The 22,201-nt window shown below is 35.5% G+C and overlaps 1 non-coding gene across 1 annotated transcript; it reads right to left on the reverse strand.

Moving 5' to 3' along the window:
- Nucleotides 1-4,787: 4,787 nt before the first annotated feature.
- On the reverse strand, nt 4,788-4,894 carry LOC114385593. The gene has a single exon (XR_003660960.1). It is a non-coding gene; the product is annotated as a small nucleolar RNA R71 (small nucleolar RNA).
- Nucleotides 4,895-22,201: the final 17,307 nt, after the last annotated feature.

Genomic DNA, 22,201 nt, shown 5'->3' on the forward strand with positions numbered 1-22,201 from the left:
ATTCGACCATTAGAATTAGAAGTTTAATCATAAATAAGACCTTTGACTGCCAATTTTCGGCATATTGAATTGTATCACTTAACTCTTTAAACACTGACAAAGCCTCACATTGAAATTGACTACTGGTTTAGAAGACCATTGTGTATGTATTCATTCTCACCTTTTATGAATTCATGTTTCTTTATTTTACTACATCTTCCTAAACTCTTTACTTTTCCAAACTCCATTTATTCTCAAAATCTTTATTTTTCCAATCTCTACTTTTGATTACTGTTGAAATTACTATTGAAGTATAACCATTATTGAAATTAACTTTTCAAATCGAAAACATTATTATAAAATTTACTTACAAGTCATCTTATAGACCATTATACGATATTACTATAATTAAAAATGAATATCTTTATCAAAATTATTATTATTATATCACTACTAGAAATAAGTCATTTTACAACACTAGAACAACAACGGTTGTATCAAAATCGCCGTTGTTCTAGTGAGCAGTGACAATTTTATAAATATTTTATACGTTAACGACGGTTTTATGTAAAACCACCATAAAGTTATCGAAACCATGTTACACTACTAAAATTATTGCTTTTTATGACACAAGGTCAACGACGGTTGTCGAAAACCGTCATCGTATGGGTGACAATGTCAATTTTGTAATTATTGTCACCATTTCAAAGATGATTTCCATCAAAATGTCTTTGAAACCGTAAAAACAATGATGTTGGTTGGAAAAATGGCATCATATTGTAATATACAAAGACAGTCTCGAGAAAACCATCTTTGAATTAGGGCAACTTAAGTTGTGAAATTTCAGTCGCGCCATGGGCTTACCCCACTCACTCACACAACCTCCTACCATTCTCTCGCTGTTTGCTCACTCTGTTGAAGCCATTGTCGTTGAAGTCACTGTGCTTTGTAATCATTGAAGCTGTTGTCATTGACGTTCATGAAACGACAGGTTTTGGACACCTGGTATGTTTGTTGGATTCTTCTTAGGTTGGTTTAGTTCTGTTACTACTTTTTGTTTTACAACAACATATTATTTGCATTAGATTTCCATTATGTAGTTATATTTGTTAATAAAATGGAAATGACAGACTAATTAATGTTAGAGGTACATTGTAGCCCTTTGGTGCTTGTAATCCCTAGTTGAGCTGCGATGGGGCTGATTCTATTTTCCCTTATAAGAAGATAAAAGTCATGCATATACCTATCGTATGTGTGTGGCTTAATTAGTGTAAGGGTTTGAGATGTTGTATTGTATCTCATTATTAGTATTAATGAATATTAGGCTGCACATTAAAGTAGCTAGCTATCCATGTAGCTAGATTAAGGGGATTTGTTGTTGAAGTATTTAGTCATGAAAATAGATGGTATAATCAGTGTAGACCTTTATCTCATAATATCTAATCCAGTGTTGAAGTATTGAGTCATGTAGTTTGCTAAGGTTCAATTCTATTTTGAAATCCATTCTACATGTTATAAGGATTGGCATTAATAGCTTACTAGTGAAATCTTACTAGTTTGTGTGGAATTTATCTTCTTTTGCAACAGTGGACTTGTATATAAATAATATTAACGAGATTAAAGGTCCTTGTTGTATGGTGCATATAAGTTTATTAACCAAAATAGAGACTTGACAATTCATTTTATAGCTTAAAATGATAAAATGTTATGCATTATGCCAACATTATATGACCTTAAGCCCATAAACCAACACACATTTTCCCACTTTCTAAGCATATAGGAGAAATAAATTTTGACTTTGTCCAAACCTGTGAGGAAGCATATCATAGCTCCCATAATGGTAAAGCAAACACTTCATGTTCAAAGGATGAAGAATTAGATGCTGACCATTAGTAGCCTGAAATAGACAAGCACGGTAACAACTAGATGTCACCATTAAAGCAAGTTTAAGCATAAAATATTTAGGGATTCCTCAATGAAACTAAAAGCAGAAATTCCACATAACAACTGGGAGTGTCTATGAGATAAAAGGGTTTAGGATGGCTAGGTAGACATAATCTGACATCAATAGATAATTAAAGTTCAAGGTTAACATTTTTCCAATATGGGCAACCAAGCCAGGCTTATATCAACAGTGTTATGTTGACAACTAGAAAATTCTCTCTCCCCATTAATGATATTGTTACCAAACAATCATAAGGTACACAAAAAATCAACAAATAGAAAAAGGATTAGTTGTGAGACCAACATTGAATGTTGAAAGAGTAATGTAGGTTAACTAGCCTTAATGATCTTCAAATCAGAGCCTTTATTTTCACTTAACTTTCTTTCTCAAGAAAGCTGATGTGCAGTTCTTTATTTGTCTTGAAGTACAATTTAAGAGCAGCATACTGATGTGTCATCATTTTCTCCTATTTCTTAACCCTTTTTGTCACCATTTTAATTACTAATTAGCCTTAATTGTCAAATTAATTATGCAGTTTTATCATTTGGGCCTATTGGACTAATTTTGTGTTTTTAATTTAATTTCAGGAGAATTATAAGCAATGGGGCTTGACTCCAGAATTGGGCTTGAACTTAAAGAGAGCAGACTATTTTATTCTACCAAATCTTATCTTATCTAGATTTTATCTCATCTAGATATTATTTCATCTAGATTTTATCATATCATATCTAGATTTTATCTCATCTAGATATTATTTCATCTAGATCTTATCTTATCTTATCTAGATTTTATTTCATCTAGATATTATTTCATCTAGATTTTGTCTTATCTTATCTTATCTAGATTTTATTTTATTTATGGGATTGGACTTAAAATAGATTTGTAAGCTTTGGGGCTGAGAACTATATAACAACACCAAGGTTCTAGTTTTAGGGCTCTCTCTCTTTTTCGTTTTAGTTTTAGAGTGCCACTCTTAATTCATTTTAGTCTCTTTTTCATTTTGGAAGAATAATTCTAGTTTTCTTTGTTTTCTACTGATTAATGGAAGGCTAAGTCTCCAGCGTTGTTTTCTCTTGAAGATCAAGCACAACTCTCTTTGAGGTTCGATTATTACTATTAAATTCTGATCAATTTTTCCTCTTCACCAATTACTCTGTATTTGTTGCTATTAATCCATGCATGCTTAGTGCTTGATTAATTATCTCTGCGCTTAATTTACTTTCATGCTTAATGATCGTTCATGATTAATTGGTGTATGTGTTGCTTAATCACATAATGAATGCCTTATGTTAAATTTTGCTTAGTAATTTAATTTAGGGTTGGATTAAGTGGTTGAACTGATAAAGGATAAATTCTCGCAACCTAAGATAAGAGACTTGCTTGTGAATCAAGGGGAAGTAACATGTTTTAATTATGATATTTTCTAATTGAATTTTACTCGTTGTTTAACTTACAAAAACAAACAACCCCCCCTCCCCAATTCGTTACTGTTATATTACTATCTGTTATGAACGTTTGGTTGACCATTGCTCGTTGGGAGACGACCTAGGATCACTTCCTAGATACTGCATTTTTAATGTTTATTTGATTTGGGTACGACCTCGATCAAATTTGGTGCCATTGCCGAGGAGCAGTGGTCCAAAGGTTCATAATAGCTAGTGATTCATGTTTTATGTTTAGTTGTTTTACGTTTACTTCTTTTGTTTAGTGTGTTTGTGTCGTGTTAGTGTGGTATTAGTATGTTGTGTTAGTGCGTTGTTCTGTTTTATTTGATGTCCTGTTTTGCAATTTAGTAGCACCCCTTGTTCAGCGTTTCCCCTATTTCAATTTTATGTTTTGTTGTGAATAGTGCTTATCGACGAAATTAGAGACTGATTCTGTGTTATTGTTCACACAGCATTACATTAGCGACTGAATTAGCGATGGCTGTTTACAATTTAATTGGCGATTTTTGTTTTGATGGTTAGGGTTGTTATTTTTGGCTGAATTTTTGTGTGGTAGGTTCTTTTGATTCATATTTTTTGTGAAAAATACCAGGAACACTTGGTGTGGCTGGATTTGAGAGATTCAAAAAAATTAGAGAACTTGTATTTAGCAAAACTTCAAACGGCCATAACTTTTGCTCCGGGTATCAAAATAACTATTATTATATATGCATTTGGGGTAGAAAAAAATTTCCCATACCATGGCAATGTCAGTTGCAGACTCCCAAACTCCAAAAATCAGCCGTTTACTAAGTTTTTTTTTTAAGTATTATTGTCCTATTTTTCTAAACTTTGCTTAGGTAGTTTTCATAGTTAGACTTTGAATTTTTTATGGAAATATTTTGTGCTATCTTTTCATGATTTTAGGGTGTTCCTCACAAAATTTCAGCTCATTTTGATATCGTTTGAGTATAGTTGTAGTTTTACCCCCTTGTTAGGTGCTTGTTGAGAAACACATTATTTGCTGCATATAGTGCATGACTAGGGGCAATCCATGTGATTTACAACCCTTTGATCCTGAAATAGATAGAACCTTTCATAGATTAGTTAGACATAGTGTGCATCCTGGTCATTCTGTGCATTGTGAGCATTCTGAGCATTTTGTTGAGGGTGATTCTGATTTTGAACATTCCACTACTAATTTTTATACTGAGAACATGGCTCAACCTCCACCTCGTGAGAGGACTCTTAGGGAGATGCCTGCACCTGATTTCACTTATGAAAGCTTGTGCATTCATATCTTTCTAAAGACTTTTCCTCATTCTCTGGAGGGAGTGGCAAAAGATTGGCTATACTACCTTGATCTTAGGTCTATTTTCAGTTGTGATGACCTTAAGAGGGTGTTCTTGGAGAAATTCTTCCCTGCATCTAGGACCACTACCATCAAAAAAGACATTTCAGGCATCAGGCAACTTAGTGGAGAAAGCTTGTATGAGTATTGGGAAAGATTCAAGAAATTATGTGCAAGCTGCCCTCACCACCAGATTTCAGAGCAACTTCTTCTTCAATATTTCTATGAGGGGCTTAGTAACATGGAGAGGAAAACTTGATGCCTTGGTCAACCTAGTAACTCAGCTTGCCATGAATCAGAAATCTACACCTGTTGCAAGAGTATGTGGTCTATGTTCTTCTGCAGATCACCATTTAGATCTTTGTCCTTCTTTGTAGTAATCTGGAGTCAATGAGCAACCTGAAGCTTATGCTGTAAACATTTATAATAGACCTCCACAACAGCAAAACCAACAATAGCAAAATACTTATGACCTTTCAAGCAACAGATACAATCCAGGTTGGAGGAATCATCCAAATCTGAGATGGACAAGCCCTCCACAACAACAACAGTCTATCCCTCCTTTTCAGAATGCCGCTAGTCCAAGCAAGCCATATGTTTCTCCTCCAATGCAGCAACAACAACAGTAGCAGCAGCAGTCACAACAAAGACAACCATATACTGAGGCTCCTCATCAAACTTCCTTAGAAGAGTTAGTGAGGCAAATGACCATCCAGAATATGCAATTTCAGCAAGAGACAAGAGCCTCCATTCAGAGTCTGACAAATCAGATGGGGTAGATGGCTACTCAGTTGAACCAAGCTCAGTCCCAAAATTCTGACAAATTGCCTTCACAAACTGTGCAGAATTCGAAAAATGTGAGTGCCATCACCTTGAGGTCTGGCAACCAAATTCAAGTGCCTCCACCAGTAGCAGCACCTGCACCTGAACCTGTCAAGCTTCCTTCTACACCTAAAAAAGAGGATGAAATAGTTGCACAAAAGAGAAAGCTTCCTAACAAAAAATTTCATGCAGGTGGACCTTCTTCTAGTAATTCTGACTTGCAGCAGCCTCCCATCCCTCTTCCATTCCCACCTAAAGCAATTCCAAACAAAAAAAAAATGGAAGAAGCGGAAAAGGAGATCTTGGAGACCTTCAGAAAAGTAGTGGTGAACATACCTCTGCTAGATGCCATCAAGAAGATTCCAAGATATGCCAAGTTTCTAAAGGAGTTGTGCACCCACAAAAGGAAGCTCAAGGGCAATGAAAGGATTAGCATGGGTAGAAATGTGTCAGCATTGATAGGTAAATCTGTTCCTCACATTCCTGAGAAATGTAAGGACCCAGGTACTTTCTGTATACCTTGCCTTATTGGGAATAGTAAATTTGAGAATGTCATGCTAGATCTAGGAGCATCAGTTAGTGTCATGCCTCTTTCCATTTTCAATTCTTTATCTCTTGGACCTTTGCAATCTACAGATGTAGTGATTCATTTGGCAAATAGAAGTGTTGCTTACCCCGTAGGTTTCATAGAGGATGTGGTGGTTCAGGTTGGTGAACTTATTTTTCCTGTTGATTTTTATATTCTTAATATGGAAGAAGGATTTTCTCATGGTTCAGTTCCAATTATTTTAGGCAGGCCATTTATGAAAACAGCCCGAACCAAGATAGATGTTTATGCTGGCACATTGTCTATGGAATTTGGTGATATTGTTGTTCATTTTAACATTCTTGATGCCATGAAACATCCATCTGAGGATCATTCTGTTTTTTTGTGCTGAGATAGTTGATCAGATTATTGATAATTATATGTTTGATTTTGATTCTGTTCTTTATGGTAGGAAAATTTCATTTTTATTTGATCTGCATACCTGTCATTCCTTATGCATTGAATCTGAATCTGAGTTTGAATTTGATCTTGTGTCTAATTTTTATGCTGAGAATGAATATGAATTTGAATCTAGTTCTGATTTTCTGGGTGCTGTACCTCTTGATGTTGATTTTTTAGAGTCAGAATGCACTAACCATGTTGTAGGAAGTACATATACTTCTGACTTGCTTTATGAGGTACAAGCTAAGGAACCTTCTTCTCCTCCTACCATGGTTCCTCCCACTGTTCAGCCGCCACCCACACCAAAGTTGAAGCCCTTACCAACAACCCTTAAATATGCTTACTTGGAGGATAAGGAAAAATTTCCAGTGATCATCTCTGCCTCCCTTGATGCTAAGCAAGAGGAGAAGTTGTTGCTAGTTCTCAAGAAGCACAAGAAAGCCATTGGATGGACTTTAGCAGATATTCTTGGTATTAGCCCATCTACATGCATGCATAGGATACTTTTAGAGGATGGAGCTAAGCCAGTGAGGCAGCCACAGCGGCAACTCAACCCCGTCATTCTAGATATGATGAAAAAGGAAGTGACCAAGCTCTTGCAAGTTGGAATCATCTACCCCATTTCTGACAGCCAGTGGGTGAGTCCAGTCCAAGTGGTTCCTAAGAAGACAGGCCTCACAGTGATCAAGAATGAGAAGGATGAGCTTATCCCCACAAGAGTGCAGAACAGTTGGCGAGTCTGCATTGATTATAGGAGGCTGAATCAGGTAACCAGAAAATATCATTTTCCCCTGCCATTCATTGATCAAATGCTTGAGCGGTTGGCAGGTAAGTCTCATTACTATTTTCTTGATGGTTTTTCTAGTTATCTACAAATTCATATTGCTCATGAGGATCAAGAAAAGACCACATTCACCTGTCCCTTTGGCACTTTTGCCTATAGGAGGATGCCCTTTGGCCTATGCAACGCCCCTAGTGCCTTCCAGCGGTGTATGCTTAGCATTTTCAGTGATTTTTTAGAGATTTTCATAGAGGTGTTTATGGATGATTTTACTGTTTATGGATCCTCTTTTGATACATGTTTGGATAGTCTGGATAGAGTTCTTAGTAGATGCATCGAAACTAACCTTGTGCTGAATTTTGAAAAATGTCACTTCAAGGTAGAACAAGGTATAGTTTTAGGGCATATCATTTCCAGTAGGGGCATAGAGGTAGACCTTGCAAAAATAAATGTTATTTCACAATTGCCTTACCCCTCTTGCATGTGAGAGGTTCATTCTTTTCTTGGTCATGTAGGGTTTTATAGGCACTTTATCAAGGATTTTAGCAAGGTGGCCATTCCTCTATCCAATCTGTTGCAAAAGGAGGTGGAGTTTGATTTTGATGACCGGTGAAAAGAGGCCTTTGATTGCCTCAAGCGTGCGGTGACTACCACCCCTATCATTCAGGCACCTGATTGGACAGCCCCATTTGAGCTAATGTGCGATGCATCCAATTACGCATTAGGGGCTATCCTTGCTCAAAAGATTAATAAGCTGCCTTGAGTGATCTACTACGCCTCCAGAACTTTGGATGCTGCTCAAGAAAATTACACTACCATAGAGAAGGAGCTAGTAGCGATAGTTTTTGCTATTGAGAAATTCCATTCATATTTGCTTGGTACTCGTGTTATTGTTTATACTGACCATGCAGCTCTGAAGTACCTGTTGAAGAAGGCTGAATCAAAGCCTAGATTGATAAGGAGGATGCTTTGGCTCCAAGAGTTTGATTTGGAGATCCATGATCAGAGTGGTGCACAGAACCTCGTGGCTGACCATCTGAGTAGGATTGAGCATGCATCTGAGGACTCACCCATTCGGGATGATTTTCTGAATGACCATTTGTACATTCTGTATAGTATTTCTGATTCCTTCCCCACTCCCTGGTTTGCTAATATTGGGAATTTTTTGGTTGCTTCTGTTTTTCCTCCCTTAGCATCTAAAGCTCAAAATGATAAAATTAAGAGCAATGCTAAGCATTATATTTGGGATGACCCCTATTTGTGGAAGTTGTGCAGTGACCAGGTTATTAGGAGATGCATTCCAGACCATGAGATTGACTTAGTCCTGCAATTCTGTCATTCTTCCGCACCAGGTGCCCATCTTGGCATACAGAGGACAGCTCGCAAGGTGCTTGACTGCGGTTTCTATTGGCCCACCATCTTCAAGGATGCATGGAGAATTTGTAGCACTTGTGAGCCTTGTCAGAGAGCAGGCGGCTCACCTTGATGGAGACAGCAAATGCCTCAACAACCCATGTTATTCTGTGAGGTGTTTGATGTCTGGGGTATAGATTTTATGGGGCCTTTCCCTGTCTCTTTTGATTTTGTTTATATTCTCATTTCTGTTGATTATGTTTCAAAATGGGTGGAAGCCAAACCCACCAGAACTAACAATGCTAAGGTTGTTGTGGATTTTGTTAGATCTAATCTGTTTTGCAAGTTTAGAGTCCCTAGAGCCATCGTTAGTGATCAAGGCACCCATTTTTGTAACAGATCCATGTATGCCTTGCTCAAAAAGTATGGGGTCGTGCACAGAATTTCCACACCATACCACCCCCAAACTAATGGGCATGCTGAGATTTCAAACAGGGAGATAAAAAGGATATTGGAGAAGATTGTGCAGCCGAACAGAAAGGATTGGAGCATCAGGCTAGATGATGCTCTTTGGGCGCATAGGACTGCCTACAAAGCACTCATAGGAATGTTTCCTTATCGGGTTGTCTTTGGCAAGGCATGCCATCTTCCTATAGAGATAGAGCACAAAGCCTACTGGGCTGTAAAGACTTGCAACTTCTCTATGGACCAGGCTGGAGAGGAAAGGAAGTTGCAACTAAGTGAGCTAGATGAGATCCGTTTAGAAGCCTATGAGAATTCCAAATTCTACAAGGAGAAGACCAAGAAGTTCCATGACAGCTTGATAGCTAAGAAGGACTTTGTGGTTGGACAAAAAGTTTTATTGTATAACTCGAGGCTCGAACTCATGAGTGGTAAGTTGAGGTCAAAGTGGATTGGTCCTTTTGTGGTGACTAATGTTTTTCCTTATGGTACAGTTGAGATCAAAAGTGAATCCACAGATACAAGCTTCAAGGTCAATGGACACCGGCTGAAATCATTCCTCACAAATCCCTCCTTAGTGGATGTAGTGGTGGAGGAGACCTCATTACTTCACCCTACTTCTTTTCCGCCATGACTTAGGGAGTTTTCTTTCTTCTGTCTCCTTCTTTACTTTTATTGCACTTGTCCAAATTTTATTGATTGCTTTGATTGTTCTTGATCTTATGATTGTGCTACATTGAGAATGATGTGTTGTTTAAGTGTGAGGGGGGGATAAGATTGTTCTTTAATTTTGTTGGGTATTCTAGTTTAATTTTATTAGGTTTTCTATTTTAAGTTTGTTAGGTTCTAGGTTAATTTTGTTATTTTGGTTTTATGTTTGTGTACAACATTGTGTGTTCCTCTTTGAATTTTGGGTTATGTACAGGTAATGGGTAATTGTTTTTGAAATAGGAGTTTCTTGGCATTTTGTGAATTGAAACCCTTGTTTTTCTCTACATGTCAAGTTAGTTTTGAAGGTTCGAATTGAAAGTGATAGATTTACCCTTGGTGAGAATTTGAGTCATCATCATCTATTTTATTCGGTGTGCTTTGCCCCATTGATTGCTTGCACAATAGCCTTGGCTTGACTCTTGTTGATACTTCTTGCTTCACATGCATGTTGGGAAATGATTTAGGCATTTTATTCTTATAAGCCTCTAGCCAAATGAGCCTACCCTGAATTAATTCCTTTGATAGCCCCTTTGAGCCTATGTTCCCCTTTCTTTGTTTTGAGCTCATTACAATCCTTAAGTGAAAAACCATGATTTTACCCTACCCTTAAGGAATTTTGGAGCTTTGGTTGGGAATAAGTGTGTGTGTGTGTGTGGGGGGGGGGGGGGGGGGGTATGTTTCATTGGATGATGATGTATTTTGGCCATGCTTGATGTATATACATATATTGCCTAATCGTTGCTTTATTTTTCAAATGCTTTCAATTGCAATTGTTCACGTTCAAAATAAAATAAAATAAAAAAGAAAAAAAAAGAGAAAAAAAATAAAAAAAAATAGAAAAAGAATGAAGTTGAATAAATGAGATCTTGGTTTGAAGACTTGGATTGGTTTAAGGACTTGGTTGATTTTGTTTTGGATTTACTTTTTAATTTTGGTTTTGGGGTTTACTATTTTTTCTTACTTCCCACTTATTCCCTATTGCTCCTCTATTCCTTTGGGTTTTAGCTACTATCTCATACTTTCATCTACCTTGTCCTTGGCCCCATTACAACCTTAAAAGACCTTTTGATCCTCATGTGCATGTGTTTGTGATGTGGTTGTCAATTTTAGAGTCTTGCCAAGTCTATGTGGTGTTTGTTTTCATGGGTGCTTTAAGAGTAAACAGTAGCCTAGACACTTGAGAGATAGAGTGTATATCTTGTAAGGCTTTATCACTTTTCATTCTTGAGCTGATTGACTATCTTGCCATGTTTGAGATGCTTGGATGATTTTCATGACGGTCTTGATTCTTTAACTCTTTACGTGTTGGATGTTACCCATTCTTTTCATTCCTTGAGATTCATTGAGAAATATATAATTGTTGTTGTGTCTGTTTGTTTCTCTTTAATGTCTCTGGATTTGTCCCTTACTTTGTTTTTTTTTATTTTGCCAAGGAGTGCAAAAAGCTAAGTGTGAGGGGATTTGATGTGTCATCATTTTCTCCTATTTTTTAACCCTTTTTGTCACCATTTTAATTACTGATTAGCCTTGATTGTCAAATTAATTATGCAGTTTTATCATTTGGGCCTATTGGACTAATTTGTGTTTTTAATTTAATTTCAAGAGAATTATAAGCAATTGGGCTTGAATCCAGAATTGGGCTTGAACTTAAAGAGAGCAGACTATTTTATTCTACCAAATCTTATCTTATCTAGATTTTATCTCATCTAGATATTATTTCATCTAGATTTTATCTTATCATATCTAGATTTTATCTCATCTAGATATTATTTCATCTAGATCTTATCTTATTTTATCTAGATTTTATTTCATCTATATTTTGTCTTATCTTATCTTATCAAGATTTTATTTTATTTATGGGCTTGGACTTAAAACAGATTTGTAAGCTTTGGGGCTGAGAACTATATAACAACACCAAGGTTCTAGTTTTAGGGCTCTCTCTCTTTTTCGTTTTAGTTTTAGAGTGCTACTCTTAATTCGTTTTAGTCTCTTTCTCGTTTTGGAAGAATAATTCTAGTTTTCTTCATTTTCTACTAATTAATGGAAAGCTAAGTCTCCAATGTTGTTTTCTCTTGAAGATCAAGCACAACTCTCTTTGAGGTTCTATTATTACTATTAAATTCTGATCAGTTTTTTCTCTTCACCAATTACTCTGTATTTGTTGCTATTAATCCATGCATGCTTAGTGCTTGATTAATTGTCTCTGTGCTTAACTTACGTTTATGCTTAATGATCGTTCATGATGAATTGGTGTATGTGTTGCTTAATCATATAATGAATGCCTTATGTTAAATTTCGCTTAGTAATTTAATTTAGGGTTGGATTAAGTGGTTGAACTGATAACGGATAAATTCTCGCAACCTAGGAGAAGAGACTTGCTTGTGAATCAAGGGGAAACAACGTGTTTTAATTCTGATATTTTCTAATTCAATTTTACTCGCTGTTTAATTTACAAAAACAAACACCCCCCCAATTCGTTACTATTTTATTACTATCTGTTATGAACGTTTGGTTGACCATTGCTCGTTGGGAGACGACCTAGGATCACTTCCTAGATACTGCATTTTTAATGTTTATTTGATTCGGGTACGACCTTGATCACATACTAAGAGTGTTTACGATGACCAATTGTTTGCAGAGCAATGCTATTATTATATACCAATAATACTCAGTCAGAGATAGAGACAAGCTAATTATTACTAGTGTTGTTGTTATATTCCATTCCTTAGTTTAATATGAAAATTTCTCATACACTTTAGTTTTGTTATTTTATGCTCTAGCTCAATAGAGGAATGGTTTAAGAATGAATGAATCCTCTTATTTGAAATTTTAACATGACCTCAATGGAGCTCTGTCAAATTTGTTAATGTTGATGAAGACAGAGATACACAAAATCTCCAAATGACCTAATGATGTCAAAACCTAACAAAACATTCCCAGTATAATACTATAAACATCTACCATACAAATTTCATTTAAATAACAAAATTGATAAAATTAATTAGACTAATTCTTGGATCTCATACTTCTTGTTCCTTCTCAAAAACAACTTATAGGTAACATGCTATGTAGAAGCAAGTTTCATTGTTTCATGATGATGAATCAAGATTGATTCAAGGTGTTTTGATGATAACAAAGATGATGACAAAAAGCCCAAGAGAATGATTTCAAGATTGAGTCAAGAACAATTCAAGAATCAAGAGAAAGTTTCAAGAGAAGTTTCAAGTTTCAAGTTTTCAAGAATCAAGAATAATCAAGATCAAGATTCAAGACTCAAGATTCAAGAATCAAGAAAAGACTCAATCAAGATAAGTACTAAAAAGTTTTTCAAAACATTGAGTAGCACATGAATTTTTCACAAAACCTTTTACCAAAGAGTTTTTTACTCTCTGGTAATCGATTACCAGTTTATTGTAATCGATTACCAGTAGCAAAGAGTGTTTTCAAAAAGCTTTCAACTGAATTTACAACGTTCCAATTGATTTCAAAATGGTGTAATCGATTACAATGATTTGGTAATCGATTACCAGTGTGTTTGAACGTTGAAATTCAAATTCAAATGTGAAGAATCACATTCTTTCACAAAAATGCTTGGTGTAATCGATTGCAATGATTTGGTAATCGATTACCAGTGATAAGTTTTGAATAGAAATCAAAAGATGTAACTCTTCCAATGGTTTTCAAGCTTTTCTAAAGGGTATAACTCTTCTAATGGTTTTCTCGACCAGACATGAAGAGTCTATAAAAGCAAGACCTTGATTTGCATTTCAATAACACTTATAACCTTTACAAACAACTTTTCCACATATTCTTTTACAACCTTTGAATCTCTTTGAACATCTTCTTAAACTTCTTCTTCTTCTTCTTCCTTTGAAAAAGCTTTCTTAAGTTTTCTGGTTTTCCAAACCTTGAAAACAAAACTTGTGCTATTCATCTTTTTTATTCTCTTCTCCCTTTGCCAAAAAGAATTCGCCAAGGACTAACCACCTGAATTCTTTTTGTGTCTCTCTTCTCCCTTTTCCAAAAGAACGAAGGACTAACCGCCTGAATTCTTTTGTGTCTCCCTTCTCCCTTGTCAAAGAATTCAAAACGACACAGTTTGAGAATTCTTTTGATTCTTCCCTTTCCCATAAACAAAAGATTTCAAAGGACTAACCACCTGAGAATTCTTTTGTTTCCCCATTCACAAAGTTTCAAAGGACTAACCGCCTGAGAACTTTGTCTTAACACATTGGAGGGTACATCCTTTGTGGTACAAGTAGAGGGTACATCTACTTGGGTTGTTGTGACTGAGAACAAGAGAGGGTACATCTCTTGTGGATCAGTTCTAGTGGAGGGTACATTCACTAGGTTGTTCAAAGAGAACAAGGGAGGGTACATCCCTTGTAGATCTTTGCTTGTAAAAGGATTTTTACAAGGTTGAAAAGAAATCTCAAGGACCGCAGGTCGCTTGGGGACTGGATGTAGGCACGGGTTGTTGCCGAACCAGTATAAAACTCTTGTGTGTTTGTCTTCTTCTTCCCTACTCTTTTAATTTCCGTTGTGCACTTTAATTACCGCTTTTACTTTTGGTTAAGTTTATATTTCCGTTCTTTACTTTCTTAACAACATAGTAAAAGCCTAAGAAGGGTAGATTTTTAATTAGTAAAGTTTCAGTAATAATTAATTCAACCCCCCCTTCTTAATTATTCCGAGGCCACTTGATCCAACATGTTATAATGTACTCCCAACATCAAAGCTCAATCCATCTCTTCAATTATTTCAGACAACTTTAATAAGATCTCTTGGAATATATTTGCCAAAGCTTATGAAAAGTCTTATGATATGTACATAATTTCCATATAGCTTATTAATAGAATTTATCATTTCATAGTTGCTCCACTTATTGTTTGGAACTCTTTATGTAAATCTAAATGTTTGACAAAGAAGTGAGGGTTTAATTCACTGATTTGGTGATCCTTGGAAATTTGTAATATAGCATGCTACAAACTCCTAAGTCTAAATTATTAAAATAAGGTGATTACAAAAGTAATGGGGGATAAAGAAACTATGTTCTTCTATTGACATTGGATAGGCATGCCTATTGCTATGTAGTAATTCCCAAGCAGAAGTGCAAAATTTACCTAGTTTTCTTAGTTTGATATGGATCATGAATTTGTTATGCAAATCTTTAAGCATCTCTGCTATTCAAACAAAAAAAAAAGAGATGAAAGTCATGAAACCATACAAGTTATAACTTGTACTTTGAGTAAGAATCCCTGTCTAAGAGTTGATTACATTAACTTCTGTGCACTTAATTGGATTCTCACTTATCAAATATCTCATAATTCAATTACATCATCAGCATAGTATCCTGCATGGAAAACATTTTGTTAAATTTTGTTACAATTACATGCTCTTAATATATTTAAGTGTACTTTTTTTTTCTATTAGATATTAGGGCACATGAAGATAGATCCCTAGTCATCAAGATTATCAAACTCGAGAGTTTACGTAAAGTCATGAAAGTTTTATAGACTCGACTAGTAGACTCAACTCGTAGACTCGTAAGAGTCTACTTCATATAAAAACAAAAACAAAATATCTATAAATTACATACTAATTAAATATTTCAACAATATAATAAAGCAAAACAGTAAATCATAAAGTAAAAAATATTTAAATAATTGTTAAATATATATATTGTAGAGAGCTGTGTTGTGTAGACAGCTATGTAGGTAAAAGGTTGTTTTGAGTGTGTGTGTGTGAGGTTGAGTGTGTATAAAGTTTTATGTGTTGTCATGTTGAGTGTGAGGGAAGCTGAGTATCTAATCCTTATCCAAAGGCAGCTTATCTCCTCTCTCTCTTTTTGTTTTATATATAAATATACAAGCAGTGGCTGAGAAATAAAAAATATAGCTCAGCACTTCTCTATTGTATTGTGTAACTCAAATTTCTCAACAATGTAGTCACTTCATTTTCAACATGGTATCAGAGCGGGAATGATCCCATTCTGACCTATTCCGGCCGCCGACCGTCGTCCGCTGTCCACTGTCTGTCGCTGCCGCCGTCTGCCGCCGTCAAATTTTCCGACGAAACCAGGGTTGTGTGCGCCTCGAGGAGCACGACCCACCCCTGCAAGTCGCGTGAGCAGCAGCGTCGCCACACGCCACCACAGCAGCGCATCATTTTCGGCGCGTGAAGGCCACGCGCTGCCTTCTAGCCATCGAAACATCGCCGAACCACCTCCAGTCACTTTGTCGGGAAATCCTGGGTACGGTCCAGCCCTTGTTTTTTAATTTTGACAACCTGGAACGTGTCAGCCTCGTGTTCCCTCCTTTTTCTCTATTAGGGTTTCGTCTCTTTGGTCTAAAATGACTTCTTCCAGCCCTGTGTACCCAGTTTTAACAGCTTTGTAGTCTCTTTCTGGGCACATTTCAGTCCCTATTTTCGGTATTGACAGCTTGATAGTTCCATCCCTTGCGATCCCTTCTCCTTCTCCGTTAGGGCTTCATCTTTTGACCAGAAATGGCTACTTCCGGTCCTGTGTTTTCCTTCTCTGCTGTTAGCCACTGTCTCTACTGGGCAAGTGTGATCCTCTTCCGCTGTTTTTGTTGCTTCTCGTCGTCTACCATTGTCAGTCACCATCGTTGTCTACTCAAACCTCCTCTTTTGGCCCATCCTCTTTGTCTTCAAAACTGTGGCATGTTCTGGTCCTGTTTAAGGCTTCTTTTAGTTTGTCTCTCTTAACCCTTTGTTGTGCAGCTCCATTGTCACATGTCCTTCTATTTATCTGTTGTGTGATCTATTGGTTAATATAGCAGTCCCCAGGGTTCAATCTGGTCAAGAATCCTACTTTAGGTCATTTGTTGATCCTGTTGTCCAGCAACTTCTTGCTTGTCTTTGTCCTTGAAGTAATTGCTATCCTTGGGGTTCAATCTGGTCACGAACCCTACTTTAGGTCATTTGTTGATCCTGTTGTCCAGCAATTTCTTCCTTGTCTCTGTCCTTGAAGCAATTGTTGTCCCTGGGGTTCAATCTGGTCAAGAACCTCTACTATTAAAAAACAAGGTCATCAAGTTTCTATCCATGGTGGTTAAGCATTGATGTCAAGCTTCTACCATGGATGGTTAAACATTGTTGTGTTGCTTCTGCCTTTATAGTGGTTAAGCATTCAAAAATTGTGTTTTGCGTTTGTCTTGAGTGGTTAAGCACCATGTTTAGCTTCTTCTCTTGATGGTTAAGCTTTGGTTTGCTTCTACCTTTTAGGTGGTTAAGTGTGTTTGCTTCTATTAAGTGGTTAAGCTTTGTGTTATGGCTTCTGCTTAATGGTTCAACATATTCCAATTGTCTTTGAATGTTTTTCAGTCATTTTTAATCTGCTGCCAATGTGTTTTCGGCATGTTTCATTGTCTATTTTTCTACTTGTATTGTTCATCCAAGGCTGGAAGTGTTGACTCCATCTTCCATCTCGTGAGGGGGAGTGTGTTGTCTCCTAATCAGTACTAATCACTTTGAAGTCCAGCCCTGCAGCAAGTACAACTTTTGTTTCTGGGAATTTGTTGTTTCCTTCTTCAAGACCTACCACATCTTTTGAACTTGGCACCCTTGCTTCCTCTTTGGTGGTCTACTCTGTTAGCTCCAATGTGGTCCAAGTTCTACTTTAGTTGGCAGCCCACTAAGTCTGCATTTGGTTCCACATTTAGTACATCATCGTCATCCACTGTGTTTGTTACTTCTGCCAGTTCTCCAGTGCATCAACTCCTCAATTTTCATTTACTCCGGCAGCAGCAGCCTCTACCTCCACACAAGTCAGCAAACTGCCCCAGTTCAATCAAATTTTGTATTTGGGAGCATCAACTCCATCAGGAGGCAGCCCTTTCTAGTTTGGTGGTGCAGCTTGAGATGCTTCAGCTCATGTTCCAAGCTTGGAGCATTTAATTTATATGCTCCAATTTGAGGGGGAGTGTTAAATATATATATTGTAGAGAGTTGTATTGTGTAGACAGCTGTGTAGGTACAAGGTTGTTTTGAGTGTGTGTGTGAGGTTGAGTGTGTATTAAGTTTTATGTGTTGTCATGTTGAGTGTGAGGGAAGCTGAGTATCTAATCCTTATCCAAAGGCAGCTTATCTCCCCTCTCTCTCTTTCTGTTTTATATATAAATATACAAGCAGTGGTTGAGAAATAAAAAATATAACTCAGCACTTCTCTATTGTATTGTGTAACTCAAATTTCTCAGCAATGTAGGCACTTCATTGTCAACAATAATCAAGTCTAGTAATAATACATCACTACTAGACAATAACTTGTAGAGGTTATAGTAGTGGTAGATCATTATCATCGAGGGTTTGATGTTATTAGGGAACAAGGGTTTGATATTATTAAAGGTAAGAATTTTGTATTTGAAAATAACACGCTAAATGAAGATATGTTGAATGCTAAATAGAAAACAATAAAAAATTACTTACATTTTGATCTAATTTTTTTAACTAGCTAACTCGTTGACTCGGTAGTAAACTCGAGAGTTTACCGAGTTTACTTAGTTTATAGAGTTTACCCAGAGTCTACTAAAAAAAGAGTTTACTCAAGAGTCAACTCGCAGAGGACAAGTGAACTTGTAAACTCGTAAGAGTTAGCGAGTTAACTTGAGAGTTTGATAACCATGCCAGTCATTGATGTTGGTTATTGTGATATGTACATAAATTTGGGATGGGAGTAAAATTGGGATTCCAGATGTAGAAACATCCTTCTTCTTAACATTTTTCGATCTAAATGAAATAATATCAACTTAGAAATGTGTGAACATATCTATATTATAGTTGTGGATGATGTAAGTAAATTTTATTTGAAGGTGTCATTTCATTAACTAATAATTAATATTCGTTATGATAGACATCATTAAAAATTTGCAATTCAAATGTTCAAAGTAGGTTTATGGATGACGGAGTACAAGGTTGGGTCATGATTTGGTGTATGGATTCCTTGAGCCTTACTCTGCACACAATGCAAAGGATAGATGTGTTGAATGTCAACATTACATTGAAACATGGGTGAAGGAACCACAACCAGAGGTCTACCTAGGAGCTTACATAAATCAGTTAGTCAAATTTATGAAATGCATTAAACTTTATGTTTGCATTATAGGAAGCTAATTATTATCGTATTCAGGGCCCATTGGCAGCTTGTTGTTGTTTGTCCTAGGACCGATATTGTTGTGTGGTTTTGTTCGTTGCATAGGAAGTCTGATATTCACATCAAAACTGTAATTAACAAGTTGAGTTTTAAATTATAACTCATTTACTCTATTGTAAATTGGAATACATAAATAGTTTTATCCTTGTATATACGTTGATGTTTTTTTGTAACTAGTGCAATAAAGATTTTAAAACTACTTTGAATGGTAAAACTGATCAAGCGACACCTCACTAGATTGAAGTAAAGGCTTTTAATCAATGCTTATTTCCAATTGATGATAGTTTGGAACTTCGTAATTATGAGATTTAAATATTTTTTTCATGTTGATTTTAGAGCCATTTCAAAGTAGAGGCTATGAGTGTGACTATTATGTCATGTATTGGACGTAGAACATAGTCAATGAGGGGTTAAAGAATGAATGAAACATGGTATATTTACTTTAACAAGGTTCAATTATTAGTTCACTGCTTATGTTAATCATTTTACGTGTACTTGATTATAGTGTACATTTTTTATAATGCATGTCCAAAATTAAACATTTTCCATACTCTTGTTCTCTTACAACTAGTCAACCATGGAACAGAGTTATCGGGTGATAACTAGAATAAGAATTGTACCAGAAAAAACAAAAACATAGAAAATAATTTATAATTTAACTATATAATGTCAAAACTTCTCATAAATGAATCTGCTTTCTTTGTATATTATATTTTTTAAATCTTGTATGACATGCATGGAATCAACAAAAGTGCTAAGAAACCTATTAAATAAAGTTACGGTTGTGTTTGACTTGTTCTGGATAAAATCTTATTATTCCAAGTCGTTTTTTAGTACTCACTAATCAATCAAGTGTTTAATGAGTGATGAAATTTCTTGTTTGTCTAGTTTCCCACCACTTTTACTTATTTTGTGGAGATCAAAGAAGAACCAAAAATGAATTTATATGGTACAACCGAAGTGAAAGTTGAGGATTTTAGCAATGAACCTCCACAATTAAGCCAGATCAACTTGGAGGAAACTTATAATGAAGATATGGTGAAGGAAGAAGAGGGTATTAATGCATTTCCCAGCTATGTTGCTAGCCAATATTTAGATGTTGTGGAGAATGGTAAAGGTAAAAGGCCCAAGTATGAACATGATGATGATCCAATCACTTGTCTTGAACCTTCTTGGGTGGAAGAAACGGTTGATGTTGTCATTTCCAAAATGTCGAGATGTCCTAAACCAAGGTATGTTAGCTGTCAAATCAATTCCTTGGGTTGCCCCTTGACTTGTATTCCATACCATTCTGGGGTGACAATATTTGTGAATCAATGTTCACCAACAAGCAAATTTAGTCTCCCTCCTAGCTACGATCCTAATTAATGTGTTATATAAATATTGATAATTTTTTAATGAACCTAGTTAGAGTTTTTTTTTTTGCCAAATAAAGGTATAATTACTATATTTTTATTTTATTTATTTTCAATAATATTTGCCATACTGGTTGTGTGCTATTGTGGATTCAAATTATTTAGGTGCCATATAAAATATCATAAAAAACATCAATTTTGAATTAAAAATCATCTTAGAAAAATCCCCTTCTAAGATGGTTTTGACAAAAATACCATATTAAAAAAGGGTTCTTCTAAGACGGTTTTTAATTCAAAACTGTCTTAGAAGAGCCCATCTTCTAAGATGGTTTCATCGTCTAATGAAATGAATATACCACAATTGGGTTTACCCATACCTCAAAATCAAAATACTATACCACCTATTGTAGTTAGTAGGCAAATAAATAGGCTTCTAGAACTTGGGGGCAACAACCATTCTTATGATGTTGACCAATTAAGAAATATGAGAGTTTCTATCGAAGATAGGATAACATGAGATAGCAGCATGGTCTCCATAGGTGTTTCTAGTGAAACATTAACAGTCTTTAGACAACAAATAGACCATAGTAATCATGAGATGGCTAATAGTTTGACAAATCACATGGCCTCAATTTTAAATCCTATGTTGAAAACTACCAATGAAAGTTATTAACAGATAAATGGTATCCTAACTCAAATAGGAGATGCTTTAGTCATTCCTAGAAACCAACCTAGGAATAGACATATAATTCAGGAAATACCAGTACAAGAAAGACCTAATAATAATAATAATAATAATAATAATAATAATAATAATCCTAAAAATGAAGTTAATGTCCCGGCATGGTTAGTGAATGATAGAGAACAACCAAACCCTGTTTTGGTGAATAGAAACCATAATGTAGATGAAGTTCTAGTTAACATGCAGCAAAATCAGATACTTCGAGGATAAAATGGCCCAAACAGAGACTTAGGCCTTGAAGCAATTCAAAATCCTTAGATTAATCAAATGATTGAACATGCCTTGAATAGGCATGGCTTTGAAATAGGAAATGCACAACCACCTTATTTTGTTTCTACCTTCCCTAATTATATTTTATAATCTGAGTTGCCAAGAAGTTATAAAGTACCCAAATTTTCAAAATTTAGGGTGAATTAGAAGAGTCTACTGTAAAACATGTAGCCTATTTTCAAATAGAACGTGGTTATTTAGCGATTGAAGAATTCTTAAAATGAAAAAATGTTTTTACTTGGTTCACCACATTACCACCAAATTTGATATATCTTGGGCACAAGTCAAAAGGGTGTTCCATGAACATTTCATTAGAAAAGAAACTAAGGTTAGTGTCATAGATTTGACAACTACTAAACATTTCAATAGTGAAACAATTGAAGATTATTTAAATAGATTTCGACAAATGAAGTCTCAATGTTATATTCAAATTCATGAACATGAATTAGTTAAAATGCATGTTGTAGGTTTAATGAAGAAGTTAGAGATAAGGCACAACTAACAGATAGAGTAAGAAGAATGGAGAAAATAAAATATGAGAAGGAAAATAACAAAAAATTTCATAAAAGTAGAAAGGTGAAAATAACATATGAGAAAGCATATAGAGATAATGATAATTCAAGATTTAGATTTTAATGAAGAAGAAGATGAAATGCATGGAAAAATTACAACTTGAACCTCCTTATACTTGCCAAATGTTAAAATTGGAGGAAAAAGAAAAATTTCCTAATTCGAAATATAGTTTCGATGTTACTAAGGCAAATAAAATATTTGATGTACTATTGAAAGATAAACAAATTGCCCTTAGTGATGATCATAAAATTCCTTCTTTTGAACTAAAAAAGG

This window comes from Glycine soja, chromosome 14, assembly GCF_004193775.1.
Source record: "Glycine soja cultivar W05 chromosome 14, ASM419377v2, whole genome shotgun sequence".
Lineage (NCBI taxonomy): Eukaryota > Viridiplantae > Streptophyta > Magnoliopsida > Fabales > Fabaceae > Glycine > Glycine soja.